The following is a 16,411-nucleotide window of genomic DNA, read 5'->3' as shown; positions in this document are numbered from 1 at the left end:
CTCTTGAATACATCCAGTGAATTGGCCTCCACTGCCTTCTGTGTCAGAGAATGCCACAGATTCACAACTCTCTGGCTGAAAAGGTTTTTCCTCATCTCAGTTTTAAATGGCCTACCCCTTATTCTTAAAATGTGACCCCTGGTTCTGGACTCACACAACATGGGGAACATTTTTCCTGCATCTAGCCTGTCCAATCCCTAAAGAATTGTATATGTTCCTATACGATCCCCTCTCATCCTTCTAAATTCCAGCGTTATAAGACCAGTTGCCCATTTCCTTCGCTCCATAAATGCTGCTGCACCCGCTGAGTTTCTCCAGCACTTTTGTCTACCTTCGATTTTCCAGCATCTGCAGTTCCTGGTGAACCTACGCTGCACTCCTTCAATAGCAAGAATGCTATCAAATCAGGAGACCAAAACTGCACACAATACTCCAGGTGTGGTCTCACAAGGGCCCTGTACAACTGCAGTGGGACCTCCTTGCTCCCATACTCAAATCCTCTCGCTATGAAGGCCAACATGCCATTTGCATTCTTCACTCCCTGCTGTACCTGCATGCTTACTTTCGGTGACTGATGTACATGCACACCCAGGTCTCATTGCACTTCCCCTTTTCCTAATCTGACACAATTCAGATAATAATCTGCCTTCTTGTTCTTGCCACCAAAAGTCAATAACCTCACATTTATCCACATTATACTGCATCTGCCATGCATCTGCCCACTCACCCAACATATCCAAGTCACCCTGCACCCTCATAGCAACCTCCTCGCAGCTCACACCGCCACCCAGCTTTGTGTCATCCACAAACTTGGAGATGTTACATTTAATTCCTTTGTCCAAATCGTTAATATATATTGTAAATAACTGGGGTCCCAACACTGAGCCTTGGAGTTACAAACAGCACCAATACTATGTTTAAATTTGCTGTTGTTGGATGAATGATGAATAATTAGTCAGCATAGGAGGGAGATCCGTAAACTGGTTGAGTGATGCCAGAACAATCTGCTCTCAATGTTAGCATGACCAGAGGAGGGCTTGTTGACTTAAAGGAAGGGAAAGTAGAGGGACCATTCACCCCATCTTTTTTTTGTCGTCGAGTCAACAATGGAGCTCTTCAAGTTCCTTGGCATGCACATCCCTGATAATCCATCCTAGTCCAACATACTTGCAAAAGGACTATTACACTCACCAACGCCTCTACTTCCTCAGAAGTGCACATATTAAGCAGTTTCTTCACAACCCATTGTTTTGGTTTTGAAAGACTCAAGAATGAATAATGCAGAAAGTGATAGACATTGCCTGGACCATTACAGGGATTGATCTCCCCAAAGGGATCGACAAGTCAGCTAATACCAGAGACCCCACACCAACCTGGCTCCACTATCATCTCGTTGCCCCCAACAGAAAGGTAAGACCAATAACCATTACCTCAAGGTTCAAGATCAGCTTCTTCCCATCAAGCTCTTGATCCATCCTGCACAATTCAGTACAGAACTACGATGGAGTTCGAAATACATTCAATTATTATAACTGATCATTTTTGTGTTGTTTTTAAATGTGCTTATAAGGATGTAGCAAGTAACAATTTCATTGCAAGACCTAGCGCTGCCTGACCTGCTGAGTTATTGTAACACTGTCTTTTTTTACAAACATACATTTGCGGTTCCTTGTGTCTACAGGACTTCATTGTTTCAGGTCACAGTGCATATGACAAATTATACATTCTTGAATTCTGCATTGAGCAAGAAAGGTTGGCATCACTTGCTACATAACAGCCTGCACTTTAAATCTTATTGCTTGGGCACAATCATATAGGGCAGGCCAAGTTGCACTGCCAAGAAGCAACAAAAGAGAAATTGTTGTGCACAGTTCGCCCAATGCACGTACTTGGAGGGTTCAATCATGCTACTCTAGGGAGTGGCATAGATTCAGGCCCTCAACCAAATTACATCAGGTCTGATTTTCCCATTTGAACCAAGCCCCCAACTTCGCCCAAATCCTAATACAACCATTTTTTTACACAATTACTAATTTCTTTACAGCAAATATGGTGTTAGTTGTATTATTATTATTACATATATAATTTTTTAGTAGAATTAGTAGTAAAATTTAGATGTGTTATTAAATATTTTATACTCAGCTTTGCTTGGTAAAATAGTCAATGATAAGAGCGCAAAGTGTTGAGCATCGCCAAAGCCTAATATATTTGACAATTTACTTAAACCTAAATGCAAAACAGTTTGTACAAAATTAGTGATTCGTATTTTTTTTTTAAATCTGCCAAGATCATCTGTACAATGTAGACAGAAAATGCTGCAGTAACTCAGCAGAACAGGCAGCATCACTGGATAGAAGGAATGGGTGACGTTTCTGGTCAAGACCCGAAACGTCACCCATTCCTTCTATCCGAGGTGCTGCCTGTCCCGCTGAGTTACTCTGGCATTTTGTGTCTATCTTCAGTTTAAACCAGCATCTGCAGTGCCTTCCTACAACAATCATCCATTCAATGCCTCACTTGTTGGTCACCAATAGAATAGCTCAGGAACAGGTCCTTCGGCCTACAATGTAGAAATCGAACATTGACAAGTCAATCTCCTGTGACTGATCCATATCACTCCATTTCCTGCATATGGGCGTGCACATCTCTGAAGATCTTTCCTGGTCCGAGAACACTAATGCAATTATCAAGAAAGCTCATCAGCACCTCTACTTCCTGAGAAGACTACGGAGAGTCGGTTTGTCAAGGAAGACTCTCTCTAACTTCTACAGGTGCACAGTAGAGAGCATGCTGACCGGTTGCATCGTGGCTTGGTTCGGCAATTTGAGCGCCCTGGATAGGAAAAGACTACAAAAAGTAGTAAACACTGCCCAGTCCATCATCGGCTCTGACCTTCCTTCCATCGAGGGGATTTATCGCAGTTGCTGCCTCAAAAAGGCTGGCAGTATCATCAAAGACCCACACCATCCTGGCCACACACTCATCTCCCTGCTACCTTCAGGTAGAAGGTACAGGAGCCTGAAGACTGCAACAACCAGGTTCAGGAATAGCTACTTCCCCACAGCCATCAGGTTATTAAACCTGGCTCAGACAAAACTCTGATTATTAATAACCATTTTCTGTTATTTGCACTTTTTCAGTTTATTTATTCATGTGTGTATATATTTATATCATGGTATATGGACACACTTATCTGTTTTGTAGTAAATGCCTACTATGTTCTGTGTGCTGAAGCCAAAGCAAGAATTTCATTGTCCTATACAGGGACACATGACAATAAACTCACTTGAACTTGATATCCATGTACCCATCTGTAGTGACAGATTTCACATCGTCTCAAGGATTTAGTCCTCGATAGTCACTTTATCGATGACCGAGGATCAGAAGTTAATTAATACACACCCATGAGCTTTCCACGAGACATTCAATGCCGTCGAAAGATAAATCTTCCAAAAACAATCTCTTGATTAATAGTTTCTTTATTGTAGTAGTGCAAACAGTAAGATAATTCATACTAGAATAAGCACATTTTAATCATACTCGTGGTCATGCTCATGCATGGTCAAAAACTGTCTCTTCCCCGATCTTCTTCAAACTAAACTCCTTGGGAGTCTGTGCGAGAATCCCAGCTGCAAACATGCCTCAGACTACGTATAAATCCCACCCACATAATTACAGGCAAATAAAATTTAAAGGTAACTGGTTATAGCTATAAAATACTGAGAAGTTAAATGGCTACTACTCTATCAAACGCCTCAATGTCACTATTTTATCTGCCTCCACCAGCAACACCAGTAGTGCATTCCAGGCACACATCCTACCCCCCCCCCCAAACACTTGCCCTATACATCTTTGAACTTTGCCTTTCTCACCTTCATAGAAACATAGAAAATAGGTGCAGTAGGCCATTTGGCCCTTCGAGCCATTCAATATGATCATGGCTGATCATGTAAAATCAATACCACGACCTCTAGTCCTTGACATTTTCATACTACCTCTTAATGTTATATACTGCCAGGTGTCCCCTCAACCTCTGACTTTCCAAAGAAAACAGACATAGAAACATAGAAATTAGGTGCAGGAGTAGGCCATTCGGCCCTTCAAGCCTGCACCGCCATTCAATATGATCATGGCTGATCATCCAACTCAGTATCCTGTACCTGCCTTCTCTCCATACCCTGATCCCCTTAGCCACAAGGGCCACATCTAACTCCCTCTTAAATATAGCCAATGAACTGGCCTCGACTACCCTCTGCGGCAGAGAGTTCCAGAGATTCACCACTCTCTGTGTGAAAAAAGTTCTTCTCATCTCGGTTTTAAAGGATTTCCCCCTTATCCTTAAGCTGTGATCCCTTGTCCTGGACTTCCCCAACATCGGGAGCAATCTTCCTGCATCTAGCCTGTCCAACCCCTTAAGAATTTTGTAAGTTTCTATAAGATCCCCTCTCAATCTCCTAAATTCTAGAGAGTATAAACCAAGTCTATCCAGTCTTTCTTCATAAACAATCCAAGTTTATCTGAACTCTCCTTAGTCAATATCCTCAAAACTAGGTAACATTCTGGTAAAGTTCCTCTGTACCCTCCATATCCCTCTCCCAAAGACACAACCAGAACTGCACCCAACACTCCACATGCAGACTACCAAAGTTATATAAAACTACAACATGACTTCTTGACTGTTATACTCAATTCCCCGACCATTGAAAGCAATCATAGCATAAGACTATTCTACCACTCTGCTTGTGTTCCCACTTTCAGGGAGCCATCGAGTTGGACCCCAAGGTCATTCTGTACCTTAATACTGTTAAGGATCTTGCAAATAACTATACTTTCCCCTTACTTCCTGAATTGCCATTGTCACATTTGCTTGGATCAAACTCCATCTGCTATTTATTTCTATTGTTGACCTACCGTGCCCACCCTAATGTTTGGGACAAAGACTCATCATTTATTTATTTGCCTCTGTACTCCACAATTTGAGATTTGTATTAAAAAAATTTTTTTTTTAAATCACATGTGGTTAAAGTGCACATCGTCAGATTTTAAAGGCTATTTTTATACATTTTGGTTTCACCATGTAGAAATGACAGCAGTGTTTATACATAGTTCACCCCCCCCCCAATGACTGCTTGAAGTCTGCGATTCATGAACATCACCAGTTGCTGGGTGTCTTCTCTGGTGATGCTCTGCCAGGCCTGTATTGCAGCCGTCTTTAGCTTATGCTTGTTCTGGGAGTTAGTCCCCTTCAGTTTTCTCTTCAGCTTATACAAGGCATGCTCAATTGGGTTCAGATCGGGTGATTGACTTGGCCACTCAAGAATTGACCATTTTTTAGCTTTGAAAAACTCCTTTGTTGCTTTAGCAGTATGTTTGGGATCATTGTCTTGCTGTAGAATGAACTGCCAGCCAATGGGTTTTGTGGCATTTGTTTGAACTTGAGCAGATAAGATGTGTCTATACACTTCAGAATTCATTATGCTACTACCATCAGCAGTTTTATCATCAATGAAGACAAGTGAGCCAGTACCTTCAGCAGCCATACATGCCCAGGCCATAACACCCCCACCACTGTGTTTCACAGATGAGGTGGTATGCTTTGGATCTTGGCAGTTCCTTCTCTCCTCCATGCTTTGCTCTTGCCATCACTCTGAAATAATTTAAGTGTAATCGGTCCACAAGACCTTTTTCCAGAACCGTGATTGTTTGTTTAAGTACTTCTTGGCAAACTGTAACCTAGCCATCCTATTTTTGTGGCTAACCAGTGGTTTGCATCTTGCAGTGTAGCCTCTGTATTTCATGAAGTCTTCTGTGGACAGTGGTCATTGACAAATCCACACCCAACTCCTGAAGAGTGTTTCTGATCTGTCAGACAGGTGTTTGGGGATTTTTCTTTATTATAGAGAGAATTCTTCTGGCATCAGCTGTGGAGGTCTCCCTTGGCCTGCCAGTCCCTTTGTGATTAGGAAGCTCACCAGTGTTCTTTCTTCTTAATGATGTTCCAAACAGTTTATTTTGGTAAACCTAAGGTTTGGCTGATGTCTCGAACAGTTTTATTCTTGTTTGTCAGTCTCATAATGGCTTCTTTGACTTTCATTGGCACAAATTTGGTCCTCATGTTGATAAACAGCAATATAAGTTTCCAAAGGTGATGGAAGACTGGAGGAAATACTAGGTGCTGAGAACTCCCTTATACCTGCATTAAGGAGGCATTTAAACACACCTGAGCAATTACAAACACCTGTGAAGGCACGTGTCACAAACATTATGGTGCCCTGAAATGGGGGGGGACGATGTATAAACACAGCTGTAATCTCCACATGGTGAAACCAAAATGTATAAAAATGGTCCCCATGTTGTGAGAGTCCAGAACCAGGGGTCATAGTTTAAGAATAAGGGATAGGGCATTTAGGACTGAGATGAGGAAAAACTTTTTCACCCAGAGTTGTGAATCTGTGGAATTCTCTGGCGCAGATGGCAGTGGAGGCCAATACACTGGACGTTCAAGAGAGTTAGATTTAGCTCAGGGCTAAGGGAATCAAGGGATATGGGGGAAAAGCCAGACCGGGGTACTGATTTTGGATGATCAGACAGGATCATATTCGGCTCGAAGGGCCGAATGGTCTACTCCTGCAACTGTTTTCTATGTTTCTATGTCTAGGTTTCTATCACAAATAAAAGGTCCCAACAGAACCCCACTGGTCTCCAGCCAGAGTAAAATCCTTCACCACTACACCAGGTCTCTATAAGCCAGTTCCAAATCCAAACAACCATGGAACGTATGCATTAAATCGTCTGCATCAGCCCACCATCAGACACTTCAAACGTTTGTGCAAATTTAAAAACAGTTATTTTGCATAGTATAAAACAGTCACCTAGATTCATCACAAACCGAACCATTGAATAGTTGGTAGGCAAAAGTGCTGGAGAAACTCAGCGGGTGTGGCAGCATCTATGGAGCAATTGAATAGTGGGTTGTTATTGATATATATGATATTTGCCATTTAGATATTCATCTATGCAACCCATTATCGCACCTCAGTAATTGGTCTATAGTTTTTTTGATGTAGAGTCAAGGAATTACAAAGTTAGTGCATGAAAGAAGCACCAAGGATCAGTCACAATCTAATTAAATGGTGTCAGAGCACAATGGCCAGTTTTTATTTCTCATCCCAAATTCTTTCCACATGTTCCTGCAGAGTATGAAGATGAACAATTTTCCCATTCATAAAAGATAGTTCCACATGAAATTAAATTTCCGAAAATAGGCGCGAGATCACAGCACTCGGCATATGCTAGATAGTTCATGAGTGAGGGCAGGAAACTCATCTCAGTCAATATCGAAACGTTTCAGGCAACCAAGGACCTTTTGCAACTTGAATCTGATTTACAGCAGGCCTTGCCACAGACAATATCTATATAACTAAAAGTCTCATCTTGACCACTTCCTGTCTGCGCTGTATATTGATTTTAGAAAAAACGCTACCCTATATCACTATGATTTTTGGACATCTTACTAAGTCCTCAAGATTAAAAAATCTTGAGACCAGCTGATTGGTCCTCCCTGCCTGTCAATCACCTTCCGGGGGGGGGGGGGGGGGGGGGGGGAGACAGGACTATAAAACCCCGGATGCCTGGACGCAAGTCAGTCACTCTGGAAGATCGCAAGGGAGAGGCCACAACTGTGCTTCTGCTGTGATTCAACTGAACTGTGAGTCTGCAACGTACTTGCAATAAATGATTTGTTAGCCCTTAATAAAATGAGTTGTTTGGCCAACCCTGTGCTTGAAACTGAAATGGCAATGCAAATGAAATGAGGTGTTTGGCCTGCCTGAAACCACTCATTTCGGCCCACAAGGCCCCCATTATCTGAGAAACCAGTCCCTTTTGCCCAAAATGCTCGTATTAGCCCAGGAAGAGCATTTTGGCCCAAAAGGCCCGTGCCAGGCCAGGGAAAGTGCCTTTCACTGAGATTTTACTCTTTTTTCTTTTTTAAGAGCCTCTTTGGCCCATCAGGTCTGTACTAGCCCAGGAGGAGTCTCTTCAGCCCATCAGCAAGTATTCCCCCTGCAAGTGTTAAACCTCACCCCAGTATTTTTCTCCCTCCCTTCATTGGCACCCTGTGAGATCCAGGCCAGGATAGACTTTCCTCCATCGCTGTGATCTGCAGAATAGATGAAAAATGTCTAAAATTGATTCTCCACCCTCTCCCCCTTCTCTATCACACAGAGCCTCTCATCTCACCTGTTTTGGGCAGAATTTCCAGCAGTTTCTGAGCTGCCAGCCCACCAGGCCTGAGTGACTGAGCTGCCAGCCCACCAGGCCTGAGTGACTGAGCTGCCAGCCCACCAGGCCTGAGTGACTGAGCTGCCAGCCCACCAGGCCCGAGTGACTGAGCTGCCAGCCCACCAGGCCCGAGTTGCCAGCCCAATAAACCATTTGGCCCACAATGTCCATACTAGCCCTCTGGAAACCAGTCTATTCGGCCCACAACATTGATATTGGCGCTCCAGAAAGCCCCTCCACTGGCCACAAATATTGGAATTGGTGGAGAAGTGGAATATTGCATTGGGGGACCCACTTGGTCTAGTATGACATACAAGTAAAGAAGCATGTGAAAATGGTTTGTATTTGGACATGGTTACAGCTTTAGAGCACAATGGACAATCAAAACAAAAAAGGAGTCATTTGTGCATTTAAATTCCTGAACCAATAAAGGAAGGAAAATAAATAATTCACAATATAATATCAGTCGGGCTACTACGAACAATCTTTTGGTCCAGGGCTATTATGTTCTGCAAAAATGACAAATATGGAGTTGAGAGTACGACAGTTCATTTCCTGGTGCCAATACAATGCATGGGTACCTTAGCCATGAATGTTCCTTAGAATATACTGGTCTCTGTGTGGGATGGGTTTTCTACCCCTGATGCTGCCTTGTATTTTATGATCAATTGCTTGAATAGCATTAGAAAGCAGCATGAGATTTTATCTGCAATTTTACATGTATTACCACTGCTAATAGTTGAAAACAAGCAAGTATGAAACAGATTCAGATAGCAATAAAATTTGACTAGATACAGAAATTGGTTTATAGTTCAAAAACCAGGCCAGTAGTGATCCAAGAAATGCTGATGCAACTTTATAACTAATCACACTGAAGGCTACTAACCACAGCACACAAGTGCAAAGTCTCCTCACAGGAAGTGACACTTGAAGAATACAGCAATGTTACATTTTTATACATGTTACAAAGTGCAATAACTGAGGCACTGCACTGTTCACCGAGCCAGAAAAAATATCTCAAGATAACAATGGTAGGGTTCCCATCTTCAATCTAAGTAAGGTGGTCCTGAAGATCCAAACGGAAATTTTCAAAATGGGTAAACTAAAGAAAGTAGCTCAGTTTATACCTTTTTTGTTTAATTTCATGTTTTGGAAAATTAAAGTATATGATTTTTTTTCAGGGGGAAGGGAAGGAAGAAAAACCAAATTGTCTGACACAATCAAGGAAGTGATATTAGCCAAGGTAAACCAAGAAGCCTCCTTTAATGATCCAGTCTTTAACAAAAAGCTTGATGCAGCATTAATGTTGTAATCAATTTCACCAGATTTTTGATTGCCATTATTAATCCATTTGCCAGAAGGTACATTACAATTGCTCCGACCTCCAATTTTAAGATGTCAAAATTGGCATTTAGCTATTTGTGTCCTACTCCCAATGAGGGTAGATGAAGCATTTCATTCGGCTCTACAAGTTGTCATTTTTGACAACGTTTATACAACCAGCAAAAATAGCCCCTCATCTCCCAACTTCTAGAAAACTGGAAGCACCCACCAAATTCATACAAATGGAAGTAAAGATACTTAGAAGCCAATTACATCTTTTTCAATACGAATGCTTAAAAATAAAATAAAACAGGCTTCATTAAAATGAACTCAGTACAAACCAGATTAATTTGAAACATCATACTGATTTCCACTTACTTCAATATTAGCTATACTATAATCCCAAGCCTTCAATTTATTACTAAACCTATGAATATATAGATTTAAGTAAAACAACCTATGATTCAATTCCTAGTCAGACCAGATAGGAGTGATTCAAGCTAGGAGTGATTCAATAGCACCCAGCGAGTAATGACAGATTAATGCATTTTTGACAATTTCACAATTCTTGAAAATATTATTCACATCCGAATCAGTAACAAGGGAATACTACAAGTTCCTTGGTATTAAATACCCCAGTAACATTGAATTTCAGCTACAAAAGTTAAAATTTATATCTATCAAAGAGACACAGTACACTTTAATCAGTGGAACATAGAACCCACTTTGAAAAGTGCTGTTTCCAATTGATCAATATAATAAAGGTCACGATCACTTTAAAACAAACAGCATTTAAATGCAAACCTGAAAAAGGCCAGTTGGAACATTTCAATAAAAGGATCAGCATTTTTCTGTATGCCCCAAAACAGACAAGAAATATTTGGATCACAACCTACACATTTTACCAAAAAAAGTCTACAAGTAACATCTTCACTACAAAAAGCTATTTGTTCAAAGCCCAGTTGTGATTGCACTGGAGTATGCAGAACCCAAAAGGACAAAATAGCACCCAGTTGCATCGCACTAACTTCCTCTTCGATTCCTTGTAATACAGGAGCGACCTTAAAACAGGAAATCAGTTTGTGAAACGGCAGTGGCTGGAGGACAGTGACATTGTCCCCAGAGCTGGGTTGCTGCTGGTATCAGCTGTAAGCTCAGGGAGGAAAACGCGGGGGGGGGAGAGGGGAGGAGAGGGGGGGGGAGAGAGGGGAGGGGGGAGGAGAGGGAAGGGAGAGGGAGGAGGGGGGGAGGGGATGGGGGGGGGGGGGGGGAAGAAGGGAATGGAGACGGGGAGAGGGGGAGGGGGGAGGAGAGGGGGGGGAGAGAGAAGGAGAGGGAAAAGAGGGGGGCTCTCCCCCCCCCTCTCTCTCTATCCCTCTCTCCCTCTCCGTCACTCCTGTGGAGGGGGAGAGAGGGAGACAGGGAGGGGGAGAGAGAGGGGGAAGGGAGATAAAGAGAAAGAATGACGGGGAGGGAGAGAGGGAGAGAGGGGGGAGAGGGGAGAGAGAGGGGGGAGAGAAGGGAAGAGAGGGGGGAGAGGGAGGGGGGAGAGAGAGGGGAGAGGGGGAGGGGGGAGAGAGGGGGAGAGAGGGGGGGGAGGGGAGGAGAGAGAGAGGGGGGAGACGAGAGAGAGAGGGGGGGGGAGACGGGGGGAGAGGGGGGGGAGAGGGGGAGAGGGGGGGGAGGGGAGGGAGAGGGGGGGAGAGAGGGGGGGGAGGGGGGGGGGAGAGAGGAGGGAGGGGGAGAAACGGGGTGAGAGGGGGGGGAGAGGGAGAGGGAGGGAGAGAGGGGGAGAGAAGGGGAGAGAGAGGGGGAGAGAGGGGGGGAGACGGGGAGAGAGGGAGGGGGGGGAGGAGGGGAGAGAGGGGGAGAGAGGGGGGGGAGGGAGAGAGAGGGCGGGGGAGACAGGGAGAGGACAGAGGGGAAGAGGAGGGGAGAGAAGATAGAGAGAGTGAGATTGAGGGAAAGAGGGTGGAGAAAAAAATAAATTGGGAGAGATACAGAGAGAGAGGAAGGAGAGAGAGAGAGAGAGAGACGGAGGAGAGAGAGGGGAGAGAGGGGGGGGAGACGGACGGGAGGAGAGAGGAGGGGGAAGAGAGGGGGGAAGGGGGGGAGAGGGGGAGGAGAGAGGGGGGGGGAGAAAGGGGAGAGGAGAGGGGGGGGAGAGAAGGAGAGGGGGGGGAGAGAGGGGAGAGAGAGGGAGAGGAAGGGGAGAGAGAGGAGGGGGAGAGAGAGGAGGGAGAGGGGGGAGAGGGAGGGGGAGACGGAGGGAGAGAGGGGGGAGAGACGGGGAGAGAGGGGGGAGACGGGGAGGGGAGGGGGAGACGGGGAGAGAGAGGGGGAGGGAGAGAGGAGGGAGAGGAGGGGGAGAGAGGGGAGAGACACACGACCGCCATCCCGGGGCTGCGGACCACGGCCCCCCCGCATTGCAGCACCGCACCCGGGCCCGCTGCCTCCCCGCCCGCCCGGCCGCGCCCAACCCCGGCTTAAACCGAAACCAGAGCCCGGGGCCAGGAAACCGAGGCCCAGACGCCGTGTGAAGCCGCGGCGCCCGCCCGGCCGGCCGGACACGACACGACACGACACGGCCCGGCCCGGCCCGGCCCCCCCGCTGGGGCAAGGGTTTACATGTAATACACACACATTATACATATTTATATATTATATATATTTATATATCATCCCGTCACTCACTCACCGACGGGCGGACGCGGCAGCGACTGCACCGGGCGTTGGCGCTGCACGGGGTTTCCTGCACAGCTTTAAACCGCTGCAGGGGCACGCCGCCATGTCGTCATCGCGTCGCCTGCGTCATCACGCCGCCGCTCCCATGGACATTGTCCCTGGATCTGGTCACCATTCTGTTCCACACCAGGGCACCACAGATGTCCCCATTCTTCAGGGCCCAAGATGATGTGTTCCACACCAGGGCACCCCAAGATGATGTGTTCCACACCAGGGCACCCCAGATGTCCTCATTCTTCAGGGCCCAAGATGATGTGTTCCACACCAGGGCACCCCAGATGTCCTCATTCTTCAGGGCCCAAGATGACGTGTTCCACACCAGGGCACCCCAGATGTCCTCATTCTTCAGGGCCCAAGATGATGTGTTCCACACCAGGGCACCCCAGATGTCCCCATTCTTCAGGGCCCAAGATGATGTGTTCCACACCAGGGCACCCCAGATGTCCCCATTCTTCAGGGCCCAAGATGATGTGTTCCACACCAGGGCACCCCAGATGTCCCCATTCTTCAGGGCCCAAGATGTGACGTGTTCCACACCAGGGCACCCCAGATGTCCCCATTCTTCAGGGCCCAAGATGATGTGTTCCACACCAGGGCACCCCAGATGTCCTCATTCTTCAGGGCCCAAGATGACGTGTTCCACACCAGGGCACCCCAGATGTCCCCATTCTTCAGGGCCCAAGATGAGGTGTCCAACCCGGGGCACCCCAGATGACCCCTTTCATTAGGGAACGGGGGTTCCTATCTTCCCTCATAGATGAGACGCTCACAAAGGTCTCCTCAGTACCTTGCAGCTCAGCTCTTGCTCCCCCTCCACCCGGTCGGAACAGCACATAATCCTCCAACATTTTCACCACCTCCAACGGGATCCCACCACAAGTCACATCTCCACCGCTTTCCGCTTTCCGCAGAGACTGTTCCCTAAGCAGCTCCCTGGTTAATTCATCCCTTCCCACCCAAAACACCCATTCCCCAGGTGCTTACCCCTGCAACCGCAGGATATGCAACACCTGTTCCCATACCTCCTCTCTCAACTCCAAGGACCCCAACAGTCTATCTTTGTGTCTATCTTCGGTATAAACCAGGATCTGCAGTTCCTTCCAACATAAATTCCTTATGTTGCATTGAAGTAATAAAAGAGGGTGTAACGTAACAAAATGTGGAAAAAGTGAAGGGGTCGAATACTTTCTGAATGCACTGTATCAATTGAGTTTCCCTACCCCTCACCACTGCATCCACCCTTCTGCCATCTAGTCTTTCACCACAGGCCCTTCCCACTGTGCCTCGCCAACTCAACCTCCAACCACACAAAAATGCCTTACCCAATGCTCCCTTATCCCAAGCATTTGTTATTTTTATTTTCCTGATTGAATATTCGTCAATTTCTTATCCTCCTTTATTATTGCCACAATTATTTGATGACAATTTTCTGCTTGTATTGTTTCATTGGGGTTTTGATGTTGACCACCATATCAAGACTAGTCTGGCCTGGCCAGTTAGAGTGGACATCATTGGTAACTGAAAACCTGCCATTCTATCCCCTGTTGAGGAAAGAACTGCAGATGCTGGAAAAATCTAACAGACAGAATTGTTGGAGAAACTCAGCGGGTGAGGCAGCAATCAAATAGTTTGTGAAAGCCACTTGTCCCTTCTAATTAGTTATTTAAATTATGTCTATTGGGATCCCCCTCACAACATGGGATCCGTGTCATGTTTAAGCTAATAGCTCGACCATTTATTCTACAACAATATGTGCATTGTCTAACATCAAATAACATATAAACCAGAATAGGCCATCACTGAATATTACAAACATAACAGAAACAATCTGGTCACCTTCAATCTAGGATTCTATCTTCCAGCTGTTAGTTCCATCTCCTTCTCTTGATGCCAATCTACATGTGAATGGTCCATTTTCACAATCACCAAAAGCAGCAGTATGAAATCACTTTAGATGACTTAAATATTAAATTGCTTAATTGACAAATAAAACATATTGTCATGAGTACAAGAATGGATTTTTTACTGTTATAAAGGCAACTTTATCAGCAAAATTATCACCAGGAATAAATACTGTAATTTCATCATTTTTTTTTACAAATTTACAGAACATGGCATCACTGGCAAGACTTGTTGTTCCACCTAATTGTCCAAAGGAAGGTAATGTTGAGTTGCCACCTTGACCGTGGCTTTATGGATGAATGCAAATGGGGGAGGGGAGTCAGTCTCCCCACGACAAAAGAGGGGGGATTGTACTATCAAACTGTACAACTCCTCCCCTTCTGTCATGAGGTAGACTGATTCCCCTCCATACCCCCCCCCCCACACCAAATCTTTGCACATTCCCAATCCTTTTCACTTGTCACTTTAATTTCATATTTAATGTATCTTGTGTTTTATGACTGTTGCAGACCAATTTCCCTCTTATAAATAAAGTTCTGTCGTATTGTATAACCGAAGAAACAATGTGGTGTTTGTAAGGATTTCCAGGATCTGGACACAGTAATCATGAAGAAAAGCCAATATATAATGGTACATGGCTTGTCAAAGGATGTGTACGAAATTGTAGGTAGCCACAAAATGCTGGAGTAACTCAGCGGGACAGGCAGCATCTCGGGAGAGAAATAGGTGACGTTACGGGTTACATTCTCCTTCAGCTGGAACAGTGATCATTCTGAAGTGAGAATAGGAAATATCTGTATCTGTATCTTGACATATAATCACCATCACTGGTTGTCACACATATTAGGAGGGTCATGTGCAAAGACATAATTAAATTTTAAAGTGGGCCTTCGAAGTCAACATCTTAATTTTGATTGTTTCCAACTTGGTCTTGAAGGTCTTGATGTCAGGTGCGGTGCGAATGTCATGGTGGAGATGTTTCCATTGGCAAATTGTCTTTGGGTACAGTGAATACCTATAACAGTCTTCATTTGTTGGGATGATGTTGTATTTGAAAACCCCCGATTGCATGGTCTTTGGTTGACTGGATGAATTTGTAGATTGAATATGACTCTTGATGTTGCTTGGAATAAACCCATGCATTTTCTTTATAGATGGTCGTCAGGTGTAATTTGGTCCGATGGTCTTGATGAGTTTCCCACTCTGGATCAGCAAGGATTTTAGTGATAGTGGACTCCCGGCTGTAATCACGAACGGTAAACCTTGCAGCTCTATTTTGAATTCTTTCTAACTTGTCCTCATCTGCTTTGTGTTGTGAATCCCAGACCACGGAGCAATATTCAAGTTTGGGTCTGATCAGAGTCTTGTCAGCTATTCACTGAACTATTCAAATTCACTGAACCTTTGGTCTTCCACCATCACTGGTGATACATCCTAATTTTTAATTATTTCATTTGAGCCATCTCTGATCAGAAGAAAATTGAATGTTTAAACTTTTAAATTAATCGAAGTTTAATTTATGGCAGAAAATGAGAAGTTTGCATTCATTTAGTGCTTTTCACAGGATGTTTGCAAAGTAGTTTGCAACTAAAAGAGATAGAAGCTTCTCGACCCGAAACATCGCCTATTTCCTTCGCTCCATAGATGCTGCCTCACCCGCTCAGTTTCTCCAACAAACTGTCATAGTTTAAGGATAAGGGGGAAATCGTTTAGGACCGAGATGAGGAAAACTTTTTTCACACAGAGAGTGGTGAATCTCTGGAATTCTCTGCCGCAGAAGGTAGTTGAGGCCAGTTCATTGGCTATATTTAAGAGGGAGTTAGATGTGGCCCTTGTGGCTAAAGGGATCGGGGGGTATGGAGAGAAGGCAGGAACAGGATACTGAGTTGGACGATCAGCCACGATCATATTGAATGGCGGTGCAGGCTCGAAGGGCTGAATGGCCTACTCCTGCACCTATTTTCTATGTTTCTAAACTCTAGGTGCTACATCAAACTCCAGGTGCTGCTGGAATCTGGAGCAAAAACCAAGCTGCAGAGTTTTGACAATTCTTTCCTTCCCCCCCCCCCCCCCCAAAAAGCAAGTAAGACAATGCAAACCTGCAGAGAGCTGGAGTGCACACACTTTTACTGTGAAACTTTCATCACGCATTGAATGA

At 44.9% G+C, this 16,411-nt stretch overlaps 1 protein-coding gene across 2 annotated transcripts in view; it reads right to left on the bottom strand.

Moving 5' to 3' along the window:
* cdc42 (cell division cycle 42) overlaps positions 1-12,441 on the bottom strand; it is a 31,802-nt gene extending 19,361 nt beyond the window's left edge. Inside the window, exon 1 of one of the 2 annotated variants that reach the window (XM_055659049.1) lies at positions 12,305-12,441. The gene's annotated coding sequence lies outside the window, so the exon portion shown is untranslated. The remainder of the gene's footprint in view (positions 1-12,304) is intronic. The other variant, XM_055659048.1, reaches the window with a different exon arrangement.
* Between the last annotated feature and the right edge of the window lie 3,970 nt (positions 12,442-16,411).

This window comes from Leucoraja erinacea, chromosome 30 (assembly GCF_028641065.1).
Source record: "Leucoraja erinacea ecotype New England chromosome 30, Leri_hhj_1, whole genome shotgun sequence".
Lineage (NCBI taxonomy): Eukaryota > Metazoa > Chordata > Chondrichthyes > Rajiformes > Rajidae > Leucoraja > Leucoraja erinaceus.
This window is presented reverse-complemented; position numbering and strand designations above follow the sequence as displayed.